General features: G+C 36.7%; 1 protein-coding gene and 1 long non-coding RNA gene across 2 annotated transcripts in view; both read left to right on the plus strand.

Annotated features, from left to right (window-relative positions):
• Positions 1-14599, plus strand: part of LOC113039452 (NLR family CARD domain-containing protein 3-like) — a gene marked incomplete at its 3' end in the record, with an annotated part of 73992 nt that overhangs the window by 19760 nt on the left and 39633 nt on the right. The gene's annotated exons all lie outside the window — the stretch shown is intronic.
• On the plus strand, positions 12574-13688 carry LOC113039458 (uncharacterized). The gene is made up of 3 exons (XR_003275013.1): positions 12574-12672; positions 12757-12888; positions 13667-13688. It is a non-coding gene; the product is annotated as an uncharacterized LOC113039458 (long non-coding RNA).

Genomic DNA, 14599 nt, shown 5'->3' on the forward strand with positions numbered 1-14599 from the left:
TCAGATAACCCAGAACCAGTTTTTCAAACGACTTCATGACGACAGACGTTAGAGCCACAGGTCTGTAGTCGTTAAGTCCTGTTATCTTGGGTTTCTTTGGGATGGGGATGATGGTGGAGCGTTTAAAGCAGGAAGGTACTTCACACAACTCCAGGGATCTGTTGAAGATCTGTGAAAAGATGGGGGCCAGCTGGTCAACACAGATTTTCAGACAGGCTGGTGTAACACCATCTGGGCCTGGTGCTTTTCTTCTTTTGTTCTTCTTGAAGACCTGGCGCACATCATCTTCACAGATTTGAAGAGCAGTAGGTGTGGAACGGGGGATTGCAGGAGGTGTTAATGGTTGTGTAGGGAGATGGTCAGAATGGGTGTTGGGGGTTTCAAATCTGCAATAAAACTCATTCAGGTCGTTAGCAAGCCGTTGATTAGCCTCAGTGCAAGGGGATGGTGTCTTGTAGTTTGTGATGGCCCTCAGTCCTCTCCAAACTGAAGTTGAGTCGTTGGAAGAAAACTGGTCTTCCAACTTTTTAGCGTAGGTCTTTTTAGCCGCTCTGATCTCTTTGTTCAGTGTGTTCCTGGCCTGATTGTACAAGACCCTGTCCCCATTTCTGTAGGCATCCTCTTTGGCCTGACGAAGATGTCTGAGTTTTACTGTAAACCATGGCTTATCGTTGTTGAATGTTAAATAAGTCCTGGAAGGAATGCAAACATCCTCACAGAAACTAATATAGGATGTTACAGTCTCTGTGAGTTCGTCCAGATCGGTGGTAGCAGCTTCAAAAACACTGTTTGCTGTCTGTATTTTGGCAGTTCACGGGAGAGATTGGCTTTATTAAAGTCCCCCAGAACGATTAAAACAGAGTCCGGGTGTTGTTGTTCTGTCTCTGTGATCTGATCAGCAAGTTTCTGTAAAGCTGAGCTCACGTGCGCTTGCGGATGGATGTAAACACTAACCAGAATGAACGAGTGAAACTCCCGCGGCGAATAGAACGGCTTGCAGTTGACAAACTGCATTTCTAGATCAGGACAGCACATCTTCTTTAACAGTTACATCTCTACACCACCGCTCATTGATGTAAAAGCATGTCCCGCCGCCGCGCGATTTTCCCAGTTGATTCTGATTCGCGATCCGCTCTGAACAGCTGAAAGCCCGGCAGATGGAGCGCGCTGTCCGGTATGGCTTCATTCAGCCAGGTTTCCGTGAAACACAGAGCAGCAGAGTGAGAGAAATCCTTATTTGTCCGAGAGAGCAGAAGGAGTTCGTCCGTTTTGTTGGGTAGAGAGCGGAGATTTGCCAGATGGATGCTAGGCAACGGCGTTCGAAATCCGCGCTTCCTGAGTCTGACGAGCGCTCCCGCTCGCTTCCCCCGTCTGCGCGTCCTGAAGCGCTTGATCAGCGCCGCCGCTCCTCCGATAACAACGTTCAGTAAAACGTCTGAATAATTTAAATCTGGTAAAAGATCTTGTGGTGTGTTCTGCCGAATGTTCAGCAGTTCATCCCTGGTGAAACTGATAGTGTTTGTTAAACAAAAAACAGGAAAAACGAACAAAAACAGTACAAACACTGGAGAGCCAAGCACTGAAGCAGCCATGTGCGGCGCCATCGAGTACCATAGTACCATAGTACCATTTCGAAATACTTCCACACAAATGACATGATAGCGAATGATTATAATCTAGTCTGTGCATGCGGGCGTACTTCCGGAAAAATCGGTCGAAAAAAAGACCAAAAACCGGCCGATTGCGTTTTTTAAGCGCAAACCGTCAGATTTATGGCCTTTCAACCGGTGAATCCCTAATTGTAATTGAGAAACAGAATTTTCTTGATTTCTCACATTAAACTAAATTCTCACATTTAATGTTATTTTAAGTAGTTCTGTAGTTCATCCTGTGTCTACTTTGTTCATCTTTTTTCTTCTGTTTTTGTTTATGGTCATGTTTTCAGGTTTTAGCAACATTTCATTTATTTTACTGTATGATGTTTACTCAATATTAATTTAACTCACACATCAACATAACGTGTCTGATTCATTGTGTTTTCTCTTTCTGTCTTCAGTCTGTGTGGATGCAGTATTACAGAGAAACAGTGTCTCATCCTGACTTCAGCTCTGAAATCAAACCCATCACACCTGAGAGAACTGAACCTGAGCTGTAATAAACTACTAGGAGACTCTGGAGTGAAACACCTCAGTGATCTACTGATGAACACACAATTCAAGCTGGAGAAACTAGAGTTAGTATCATTATACTCTACAGCACTTACAGTCAGATTAAAGATTACTGTTTACTTTCAGGAAAAGGAAAGGAAAGGATGTGACATGTGGCCAAATCTACTGTCCCATACTCTGAACTTGTGCTCTACATTTAACACACACACACACACACACTCTCACACACACACTCTCACACACACACTCTCACACACACACACGAACACACACACACACACACACACACACACACACACACACACCGTGAACACACACACCTTGAAAACACACACTCTCTCACATACACACATACAGTGAACACACACACACAGTGAACACACACACACAGTGAAAACACACTCTCTCACATACACACATACAGTGAACACACACACACAGTGAACACACACACACACAGTGAAAACACACTCTCTCACATACACACATACAGTGAACACACACACACACACACACAGTGAACACACACACACAGTGAAAACACACTCTCTCACATACACACACACACTCTCACACACACACACCTGCAGTTGTGGTTCAGTTCTTGCTCGAGGGTCTCATCTCAGTCAATCACCGGAGATCACAGTAATTAATGGACCAAATTATTATTTTTTATAATATTTTTATTCACTCAGACATGTACAGTAAAGAATGACAGTAGCAAAAAAAGTAAACAATATATTTAAATAAATTGTAATTCAGAAACAGAATTTTCTTGATTTCTCACATTTAATATTATTTTATTAATGTTCTGTAGTTCATCCTGTGTCTACTTTGTTCATCTTTTTTCTTCTGTTTTTGTTTATGGTCATATAATAAGGTTTTTGGTAATGTTTTAATTATTGCACTGTATGGTGTTAACACATGATGAATTACTCACACATGAACATAACGTGTCTGATTCATTGTGTTTTCTCTTTCTGTCTTCAGTCTGAGTGGATGCAGTATTACAGAGAAACAGTGTCTCATCCTGACTTTAGCTCTGAAATCAAACCCATCACACCTGAGAGAACTGAACCTGAGCTGGAATAAACTACTAGGAGACTCTGGAGTGAAACACCTCAGTGATCTACTGATGAACACACAATTCAAGCTGGAGAAACTACAGTTAGTATCATTATACTCTACAGCAGTTACAGTCAGATTAAAGATTACTGTTTACTTTCAGGAAAAGGAAAGGAAAGGATGTGACGTGTGGCCAAATCTACTGTCCCATACTCTGAACTTGTGCTCTACATTTAACACACACACACACTCTCACACACACACTCTCACACACACACACTCTCTCACACACACACACACACACACACACACACACACACCGTGAACACACACACCTTGAAAACACACACTCTCTCACATACACACATACAGTGAACACACACACACAGTGAACACACACACACAGTGAAAACACACTCTCTCACATACACACATACAGTGAACACACACACACACACACACACACACAGTGAACACACACACACAGTGAAAACACACTCTCTCACATACACACATACAGTGAACACACACACACAGTGAACACACACACACACAGTGAAAACACACTCTCTCACATACACACATACAGTGAACACACACACACACACACAGTGAACACACACACACAGTGAAAACACACTCTCTCACATACACACACACACTCTCACACACACACACACCTGCAGTTGTGGTTCAGTTCTTGCTCGAGGGTCTCATCTCAGTCAATCACCGGAGATCACAGTAATTAATGGACCAAATTATTATTTTTTATAATATTTTTATTCACTCAGACATGTACAGTAAAGAATGACAGTAGCAAAAAAAGTAAAAAATATATTTAAATAAATTGTAATTCAGAAACAGAATTTTCTTGATTTCTCACATTTAATGTTATTTTATTAATGTTCTGTAGTTCATCCTGTGTCTACTTTGTTCATCTTTTTTCTTCTGTTTTTGTTTATGGTCATATAATAAGGTTTTTAGCAATGTTTTATTGCACTGTATGTTGTTAACACATGATGAATTACTCACACATGAACATAACGTGTCTGATTCATTGTGTTTTCTCTTTCTGTCTTCAGTCTGTGTGGATGCAGTATTACAGAGAAACAGTGTCTCATCCTGACTTCAGCTCTGAAATCAAACCCATCACACCTGAGAGAACTGAACCTGAGCGTGAATCAAATAAAAAACACAGGACTGAATCACTTATGTGACGTACTGAAGGATTCACGCTGTAAACTGGAGAGATTGAGGTCAGTAACATTCACAGACAAGAATCAAAATGATGAAAATCACTTTGTTTAACTCTTATGTGCTGTTCAAGGTCTTTTGAGACCCCAAATGATGTTTGCTGAAATAAAAACTAATGTTCCTTTATCTAAATGATATGAGACTTTGTACGGTTGACAACACTTGGTGCTATTCTTTATATATAAAATTATATTCTTTTTATATAAAAACCTATTTAAAAATATAGTTTTTTTAATTAATACATTTTATACATTTACAAAATATCATAAATCCTTCAAAAATCTACATAAATGTAGAGTAAAAACATTAATAAATGACACATTTTGTAACAAAATGTCGTTTTGTTGGCTGTGTTCTCTGGAGAGCCCAAACAGCACGAGTGTCGTCCCCAAACGAACAGCACATAAGAGTTCAACAAAACACTTTATACTCAATATCTCATGATGAATGTGTTCACATTATATTTGTGAAAGATTCTTCATCTTAATGATTTGTTGGTAAGATGATCTCTCTTCCTCTGTTTGTCTCTTTCTAGTCTTTATGACTGTGACATTACAGATGTTTCTTCTTTAACTCAGTCTTTGACAAACACAAAAGCTCTGCAGTTTCTAAAAGAGCTTGATCTGAGTTATAATACGATTGGAGACTCAAAGCAGAAGCTCATTGATGTGCTACGAGACTCAAACTGTGAACTGATGTGAGTAAACTTCACTTTGTGATATTAAAGAGATTCATTTACCTCTGATATGTGAACAAATATATACTTTCAGATATTAGTGAAAAGAGTTGATCAAATGATCATCAAGCTTTATTTCAAAGGGTTTGTGTCTGAATGAAATGTAAAGTTGATCAAAATGTTGAACACAAAGGAGGAAAGAGAAGAAAAGCAGACTGTCACAGCTTTCTACAGCAACAGCTGCTTTATTAATGAGATCAGTAATAGTGAATCATTAGAGTTTGAAATAGATTTGTTCAGATTGTAGGAAAACGCTGGTAAAATCAGAGTAGATTCAGCTTCAGCTCACAGTCGTCCAGCATCACATGATCAATGTCTCTGTCTCTTGTGTGTTTTTACTTTGACAAGCAACACGTCACATTACTTTACACTTACTTTCTGTAAGAGATAATGTAGCTCCAGCCGCTTGTTATCACAGAATAAACCCGACAGGGTGATCAGGACTTGTGTCCTCCTGAAGAGACTTATTCTGTGATAACATCCGGCTGCATCTGCATTATCACACTTATTATATGCTTTCTTGACACACAAGTGAAGAATTAGACACAATTTAGATTCAGCCAAACACTTCTGCTCAGTTAGCATCAACTTGAACAACAAGACACACTTTGAACAATGTCTCCTGAAGTCTACTATTAACAGGAATCTCCTGTGGTTTGGTTTGAGGGTAAATCCAGTCAGTAACTGAGGCACAAGCTAATAGCAGTTGTGTTTGAATGAAACGAGTGAGAGCGCGGTGCTGTGATACGAGAGAAGTCAAAGAAACGCCCGACTCAAATACCGTATGACTGTGTGTTATTCTGCTGCTAATGACACACACCTAATGAATAACACACCTCCGAATGTCACCACTGACCAATCAGAATCCAGTATTCCAGCGAGCTGTGCAATCATTTCACTTATTTACTGAGACCAATACAAACATGTTTAAACTAGAGACAAACAGCTTTAACTAGTGACACTTTTAACTGAAAGATTTGTGTTTTAAGACTAAATCACATTTGTGTTTGTTCCTTGTCATTTATTATATTTGGTGTACACTCGATAGTGTGTGTTTCTCTTTATATTGACTCAATAGAGACACAAACAGAAAGGAATTCATGTTCTAAATGTATTATATTTAAAACACAAATACTGTTTATTAAATACATATTCAAAATCAGGTCATATATTAGTCTAATTATGGGACTCTAATACAATTTTACTTAAAAAAAAATGTTCCTTAAGTATAGTAACTATTTTGTACTTTATTCTGCTGAACTCTGATTTATCTTCTCATTTCACCTTACAGAGTAAATACAGATCCATCACCAAAAGATGATAAATGCAGTATCTCATAAAGTGAAGTGATCTTGAGAGGAGCAGTAAACATCAGCTGAAGATCCACAGAAGAGCTTCACTACTGTGTCTATGAGGAGAAATAAATGTGTGATAAATGTGTAAATGTGATCCATACAGGTGAAGAGACTCAGACTTTACAATCAAATAATGCAGCATGTGTGTTAGAAACATGATATTGAATGATTAATGTTGCTTTAGTATTCAAGCAGATGATCATTGTGTTTAATGTAAAGCTGGAACAGAGGAGGAAGAAGCTCAGATGAGTCTGTCTGGCTCTTCAGTTTAATAATATTTCTATTAAACTCATTCATAATGATTCAGATGTTTAAATGTGATTGTCAAGTGCAGCACTTAAATGTGTCAAAAGATATAAAGCAAATCTACAATGTGTGAAACTTAAAACATTTCCATGATACAAATATTCTACATCTACTGTGTCAGTATTAGATAAAGTATAAATGTGAGTTAGTAGTTAGCTCAAGGCAATATCAGCGCTGGTTCTGGAGCCGGAGAGCTCTTCAGCATCTGATTTGATCATCACTTCAGTCTTTTATAGACAGCAGGTGGATCCAGTGGTGGACAGTAAATCAGGGAATGTGACTCATCCCAGGACACGTCTGTTGCTGAAGTCACCTCCACCCAATTCATGACTCCTCCAGACTGATAAACTCTTTTGCTCTTTCAGTTGTTAATAAATTAAAATCCTTACTGTGGACGGGTAAAATAATCAAATGGAGTATCAAGACATTCACTGTCTCTATCATCTTTCCCTGAATCCCTCTCTCTCTCACTCTGCTCATCGAGTTTTTCTGCAATATGAAATAAGCACTTTCAATAATCTATATTAATTATGCAGCCATCGATTGTATATGTCCCCATGATCACAGTCCTCTACTGATGATCTTATGAATCATAAAGCACATATTTTTCTAGGAGTATTTTTCTAAGTTATAGTTTAAACTGTAGCTGAATGTTTGTGCTCTGACTCAAAAGCTGAAGTGTCTTGTTCAACAGCAGGATCACTTACAGCACTAGTGCTAATGTTGCTTCCTTCATCACCTTCAAAATAAATTAATACACATTGCACACTAGGCTACATATCATAGGCTAGAAATGGAAAATCTGGTCAAGTTTGGCACTAAAAAATACTGTATCCCCATATGTAAAACAGAGTGCTAGTTTGAACTTCTATCATTATAAATGCTTGTTATATGTTTTTGAGAATAGATTTTATCTATTGTAAATCACTTTGGATGAAAGCGTCCATCCGTCAAATGATTACATAAATATTATGGTGGAACAGTTTGACTTTTTCACAGTTCGGTTTGTTTCACAGTTTTAGAGTCACAGTATGTGCTATGTTTATGGAAAAACTGTACTTTAAAATATATAAATATTATCATATTATTAAGAATAATAACTAACTAACTACAATACTCAGTGGTCAGCTACAGGTCACCAAAGATGACTGCTACAACACAAACTAACCCTAAGCTCAACAGAGCTTTCTCCACACACAACACAACCTGCCATGAGCCACAGCTGCAGAAACACACTGAAGCAGGCTTCGTCATCAAAGATCTGAATTCATCATTTAGGATTCGTATCATCTGAACCAGAACTGACCCATAGATGTCACCCGAGACCGAGGAGCCGATGTTAACTATGTTCATAAAGCGTTTAAAAAGAAGCACTTGTGTGTGATGATTGTTCAACAAACGGTAATGAAACGAAACGAAAGTGAAACTAAACCGCGCTGGGTTTATCAGCTCGGACCAAGCACACACTGGACATCACAAGCTAAACAAAACTCTTCATGTTAGAGGAAATCACCCGACAGGACTTATGTTAGGCTGATCAAACGCCCTGAACTAAGAAGGGCGGTGTGCAGACAAAATGAATTGAGGTGAAAGACACACCTAATGAGACAGCAGAAACCACTGAAAATGATTGTAACCCCATAAACAATACCTGCTATGTTAAAGCTGGGGCCTGGGTAAGTATTTATTTCAATGCTGTGTTTAACTTTACCTGTCAAGTGTAATCTGTTTTTGTCTGTTTCAGCAGCAATAAAGACTATAGAATCAAATACTGGTTTTACGAGGCTTTGTTCATATATTTAAATAACACAATTACATTGGTAAAGCAATAAGAGGAAAATAAATAAACTGAAACAAACTTTTACAATGTCAAATCAAATCCTTTAAAAGAAGAAACAATGTGAAATAAATCAAACTTCTATTTTCACAAGTGTTAAACACACTTTAGGGAATTAAATTGGAAAATGTACAAATGTACAGCTCAATAACCAAACCGTACACTTTTAGATTTCCCCAAAGAAATAATCACTAGATTCAGTAACAAAACTCACTGAAGTGGGTCCACATTCAGGATCTCACTCACTCACACACCCTTCGTTGCAGGCCTGAGCTTTCTCCATGAACACCCTGTTTTCTTCCACTAACATCAAACACAATTTCTCTCCTCTCTCTGCTCGTCTTCATCATTCTCCTCTTTCCCCACGTGATGCGTGAGCACGTAAAATAAGCCATTAAACATATAAATATATAACTATATGCATATACATGAAAACACTATAATGAAACAGTATAAAAATAAAATTCACATTAGAAATGTAAATAAGCATATTAGGATGAAACCATAATGTAGCCTCTTTTTAGTCTCACTGGGCATTATCTCACTAAAACGATGGCAAAAAACTATTTGTCTGAAAAATGCATTGCATTTACTGGAGACAATTGCAACACAAATTTTGGTGGAATCCGACATGATGAAGAGAGAAACAATGTGTTTGCAAATTTGAAGAGGTTTCTGCAGAACAAGACTGATTGTTGTGGGTTGAATAATTGTATTCATCAGGGGGCAGACACAATAGATGTTGACCTTGAGAATATCATGTTTAAAATCTAGCAGTACTTCCACATTTACACTGTGCACTGAGAACCTGAAGGAGTATGTGATTTAGTTGACATTGAGTAAAGGAGGATGCTTTCTCACAGCAAGACAAGGTGGCTGTCATTGTTCCCAGGCATTGAGAGGATGCTACAGATGTTTCCAGATTTAAAGACAGATTTTACTCTCACTTTAAAAGCTACCCATAGTGATCAAGAAGGTTTTCGAGAATGACTTCAGTGAGATCTGAATCTGAATCTGGTCATATCTGGTCGTTGTAAAATGCTGTGTAATTTCAGGTTTGTCGTTTGTGTGCGGAAATGATCTAAAGTTACACTGAACAGTAAGTTTCCAGAAATATCCACATAGTCCGGTGTACACAGACATCTTCAGGAATGGGTAATGTTTTATGGACATACTGTATAGAGCTGAGACACTGCTGGTTGTGAGGACTGGTGTCTGTCAGACCTTTCATGTGTTCATGAGCAGCAGTAAAGAACCAGGAGAGTCTCACAAAACAGCCTCAACACAGTCTTCATATTACTGAACTCTAATATAGCTTTCCTTATTAGTTCTGAGAGACACTAGAGAACATATCTGTGTCTGGTTTAGGAGTCACTGAACAACAAATGTTTCATTCATTTAATTAAAAATTGTAGGGTGATGATTCATATCTATATTTTTTTTTATTTGAGCCAATGAAAAATAAATAACTTGTCCTAGACAAAATTTTCTATGTCTATGATAACAGATTTATAAAAGTCGGCACTAAGTATATTTTTCTTTTAGAAGAAATTCAATTCATTTAAATTTTGCTTTTGATCCAAACAACAAATATATAGATTTAATCTAAACAAAATGTCTTATTTTAGAAATGTATTGTTTTAGTTTTAAAAAATATTGTTTATGACAAGTTATTTATTTTTAATGGCTTAAATTAAAAAATATAGATGTGAATCATCACCCAAATTTTTGTTTTTAATTGGATGAATAAAACATTTGTCAGTGTTATTTCTAAGTTAAATCTATATCAGTTGTTTTATTTTTACAATTTGTTAAACTAGAAAATTATGGAAAAAAGCAAACAAATAAGGGAACATTCATGCACTTTTCTGTTTTATTTTAATTTAATTCCAAACGTTAAAATTAAAAACACAAAAAAACATGATATTTTTTTATCTGAAAACATTTCCTCTTAAAACATGAAAAAACTATTATTAACAGTTTATCTCAGAATCAAATCAAACAGCATCAAAACTATATGGTTTTATTCCTCTCTGAGTTCACAATATGGCAGAACTGAATTTTAGGAGCTAACTCCTCTTTTCTGAGGTTGAGCATTATCTGCTGAATAAAATATAAGTGCTTTTCAAACACTTAGTCCAGGAGCAGGACATAAATCAGTGTTACAAATGGACCCAGAAGGCCTGAGATGGGTCGGTTCATCATTACAGAGTTTTCTTCAGATGATTCCCGCTCTAGATGTGTTAGATGTGGACTTGATCAACACTGAGGACTCTTACTGGAGTCTGTCCTGTCAGCTGCATCCTAACAGAGGAACAAACAGATCCATAAAGACATGATCAAGTCAGTTAGAGAATGCTGTTGTCAGATACTCAAGCTCATATGCTGTGTTCACACTATGTTGTAGCTGTCAGTAAAGTGATGCTCCTCAGAACAGCTCTCAGTCAACAAACATGACATACAGCTGATCTGGAGCTCTGCTGTGAGGAGACAGAAGTCTACAGTTCAGTACATAAAGTCATTAATTGGATAAAGTGCTTGAAAAACTTTTTTCAGTGTATATCTGGCCTCTTATGGTTATCTTCATTTTCCCAATAACAATCCTGAACTCTTTAATCCAAATCTGACCTCTGTTTGGTTTAATCACATTTTCTCTGAGCACCATATCTTTTATAATATCATTAATACTCTGCTTCACAATGGTGAGGTACTGCCTAAATTTCTGCCATACTCATTGAATATCTGTCCATGTGAGAACAGATAAAGGTCTTTTTACACTTTTTACCGTCTAATGATTGAGATTCGAGTCTCAAACAAGATCTTTCTTCTGTGTTCCTGGGGTTTCTCTTCATCAGATCCAGAAATTTCTCTGGATGCACTGTCTGGAAGATACATTTTTATTATTATTATTATTATTATTATTATTATTATTATTAGTTGTGGATTCTTCTGAGATGGATATATATAGCACTTATCTTATCTTATTTCTTATCTTAACTTATTTCTGATTCTGATGCAGGATTTTGAGGACAGTGGTTAAGACAGGAATATTAGATATATCAAAATATTAGAGAATAAATTACATTGAGAGTAAATAAGACAGCTGTGATATTTCTCATTTAAACTTAAATTACATGAAAAAACAGTGTTATAAATGTTGAATAAGAGTACAGAAAGACTGTAAATAATGGAGAAGACTCTAAATTCATTAGTCTGTCTAATATTTCCTTAAATGTAGGATTTAAAATACATACATTATAACTAAATGTTTGATTGTAAAATGATATAAATGTTAATTTCAGCTGTAAATAAGAGGTAAAGTGCTGTTTTGTCTTTTTCAAATTTATAAGTTTATGAGTTACAGTCTCAGTTTTTCTCTTTTAATAGACATTAGATTCAAAACTATTTAAGTCTTAAATGACAGATTGTGAAAAGCACATAAATATACATCACAGCGAGCTGTAAAACTGAACAGAGATGATAAATTCAGAAAAGAAGATGAAAATAACTGGGCATTTTCTATTTGTATGTAGAAACTGAAAGTTTATTATAGTTAATTGAGTTCTGATCTAATTCAATGAATCATACATTTAATATATCTTAATTATTCATCATAACCTACAGAATAACTGAATGAAATCCTTCAATCTGAATTCATAGTGTATTTCTGTAATGAAAGAAATGTAATGAAATTTCTTCAGATAAAAACAGAACTGTATATGATTCTGTTATATAGCATATAATCATTACCTTTCAGACTGATATGTTTGTCTTGGATTATTTGATATGATTTGTCTGTCATTATTCATTAACCCTTCAGAGTAGTCAAATGTATCAGAAGGAGATGAATGGAGCAGATTGAGAGGGAGAATGTGAAGAAACAGCAGGTGGCGCTAGTGCACTGTTTTAGTTTGGGATCTGCTGTTAGAAGGAAGAAGAAGGAGAAAGCAGGTGTGTTTGTGCTTCACATTCCTGTCCAGTTGGTGGCGCTGATGCACGAGATCTGTTGTTAACTGGACTTTGATTTTCTCCAAGATGAAGTCGTGTCAGGTGACAAACATCAATCGTGAAGATCGCACAGGTGTTTAACAGCGATCACAAACTGGAATTGTTTGAAAGACTTCTGGATTCTGTTCCTGCAGCACAAGATCGTCTGAACTACTGCAAGTAAGTCTGAATACTTTCACCATTACACTTATTTAGGAGAATGATGAACGCATTTCAGAGCTGGATGAAGCGGGATTTGTTCAGTTATAACTTATACCTGTCTGTCGCTGAAGAAACAAACTACCGAGAAACAGAGAGATATTAATAAAACAATCCATTTCAAGACCACACGTGTTGCAATAATTTATAGGGCTGCTCCGATCACGATTGGTCGATCGTTATGCGCATCTCGTCAGTAAAGCCGGTTCTCTAATCAGCGGTAAATTCCCTCAGGTGCGTGATTTCACATAGAGCAGCTGTTACTACACGGAGCCGTTGTTAACTGAGAAGATGCGCAAATCCACGTAAATGGCTTTTCTGACGAGATGCGCATTAACGATCGGCCGATCGTGATCAGAGCAGCCCTAATATTTTTACAAGTCTGTTTTTACGTGTAAAATGTAGCATTAAGAATAATTCTGAAAAGTGTTATTTTATTTCTTCTTCTATTTTAAACCGAAAGTATTCTGAGGTCAGATCAAACCTGTTCTTCTGGATAGAGAGACGGTAAACATGAGCAAAATTAATCTTCTTTTAAACTTCTAAATGATCTGATAGTAATGTTTGTGTAAATAGAAGTGTGTTGTGAGTGATCTGAAGCGATTATTACATGGCAGTATATTTGTAGCTTACTTTATTTGTATATTGATTGCTTGATAACTCAAACTCAGCCCTAGTTATTTTCTTCATCATTTGTTTCTCTGAACTCTCATGATCTTGATCTCATTGTCATGTCCAGGTCATGATGAGCATCTGATCATCTTCAGATCATCTTCAGAGACACAAAGATCTCAGTGTTGAGCTGTTCATCTGCCGTATGTCAGAGAATATACATATATATATATATTTAACAAATGCATTACATGTATCTAACTCTGTGATTTGATTTATTTCTCTTGTAGGTTAAATGATTGTGGCTTAACTGAAAAAAGCTTGGATCAGATACCAATCTGAAAGAGCTGAACATGACCAATAATAATCTTCAGGATTATGCAGTTAAGATGCTCTGCACTGGATTGAAAAATATTAATTGCAAATTAGAGATACTAAGGTACGTTTTGTGACAATCAGTAGTGTTTGGTTAGAAGATCCATCTGTTAACATGGACCTAGATCATTTGCCACAGAATTGAGGACAGAAATGCTTCAGCTCAGTTAAATCTGCAGCATGAACTCTAGATTCCAGGGCCTTCATTTATGTGTAATGAGTGCATAAGAATGCAAAGTGTGTGATCTTCCATCTTGTACTTAATGAGTTAGTTCACCCAAATAGCAAAATTATGTCATTAATATATAAATTAATTATGCCCCTCATGTTGTTCCAAACCCGTAAGACTTCCGTTTATCTTTGGAACACAGTTTAAGATATTTTAGATTTAGTCCGAGAGTTCTCAGTCCCTCCATTGAAGTGTGTTCGCTATACTGTCCATGTCCAGAAAGGTAAGAAAAACATAATCATAGTAGTTCATGTGACATCAGAGGGTCAGTTTTTTTTTGAAGCATTGAAAATACATTTTGGTACAAAAATAACTATGACTTTATTCAGCATTGTCTTCTCATCCCTGTCTGTTGTGAGAGAGTTCAAAACAAAGCAGTTTGTGATATCCAGTTCGCGAACGAATCATTTGATGTAACCGGATCTTCTTGAACCAGTTCACCAAATCTAACTGAAT

The sequence above is a fragment of the Carassius auratus genome, chromosome 22 (genome assembly GCF_003368295.1).
Source record: "Carassius auratus strain Wakin chromosome 22, ASM336829v1, whole genome shotgun sequence".
In the NCBI taxonomy this organism is placed as follows: domain Eukaryota; kingdom Metazoa; phylum Chordata; class Actinopteri; order Cypriniformes; family Cyprinidae; genus Carassius; species Carassius auratus.